Raw genomic sequence first — 984 nt, forward strand, 5'->3', positions numbered from 1 at the left:
GAAAAGGAAAAAAAAAAAAAAAAAGCCAACAGCATCCTGGGTTGTTTCAAAAGGAGCGTGTGTCACTTGCAAATCAGAGGAAGTGATTCTTCCGCTCTATTCAGCCCCTGGGAGACCTCCCCTGCAGCCCGCTGTCCAGTTTTGGCTCCCACACTTCGAGAAGGATGTGGACAGAATGGAAAGTCTAGCACGGAGCAACAAAAATGACAATTAGAGGCCTGGGAAGTCAGACTTGCAAGGAAAGGCTGAAAGAACTAGGGTCATTTAGTCTGGAAAAGAGAAGACAGTGGCAGGTGGTTTGATAAGTCTCTTTAGATACCTGCATGGAGACGGGCTTTTCTCTGTGACCAAGGGGACAGGAACTAGCAGCAGTGGCCTACTGATATTAAATCTGCAGCAGAGAAAATTTAGGTTGGAAATGAAGACATTTCTGACTCTGAAAGTGGTCAAGCGTTGGACAGACTGGCTAGACACGGTGGCATCTCCATCCTGGGCAGTTCCTTGGGTGGGATGATTTGGTCAGGGATGCTCCTGTCCTGAGCAGGCGGCTGAACTAGGTGAGTTGGCAAGGTCCCTTCCAGTCGTACTTTCCTCTGATCCTTCGTCGTCTTCCCTCCGCTCTGCAGCCGCTCACATGTTTTAACACTGGCGTTCAAACTAGATCAGGCAGTTCAGCAAGCTTTGCCCCGTGCTTCTCTAGGAGCTGGCTTATTTAAAACCCTACAAGATGCTTGCGAACCTGGTGCACAGCCGCCTGGCGTAAGCGCCATGTCCCCAGAGCAATTGCAGAGCCAAGCGGCTGCAGCGGGTTTGCGGGAATTGGCTCGCGTAGGAGCCACGCGGCCGTCCTAGTTTCATAGTTTCATAGTAGCTAGAGTCGGAAGGGACCTAGGAAGATCATCTAGTCCGACCCCCTGCCATGGCAGGAAAGAGCACCGGGGTCAGATGACCCCGGCAAGGTGCTCATCTAACTTCCTTTTAAAA

The sequence above is a fragment of the Crocodylus porosus genome, unplaced genomic scaffold, assembly GCF_001723895.1.
Source record: "Crocodylus porosus isolate Cpor-Errol unplaced genomic scaffold, CroPor_comp1, whole genome shotgun sequence".
In the NCBI taxonomy this organism is placed as follows: domain Eukaryota; kingdom Metazoa; phylum Chordata; order Crocodylia; family Crocodylidae; genus Crocodylus; species Crocodylus porosus.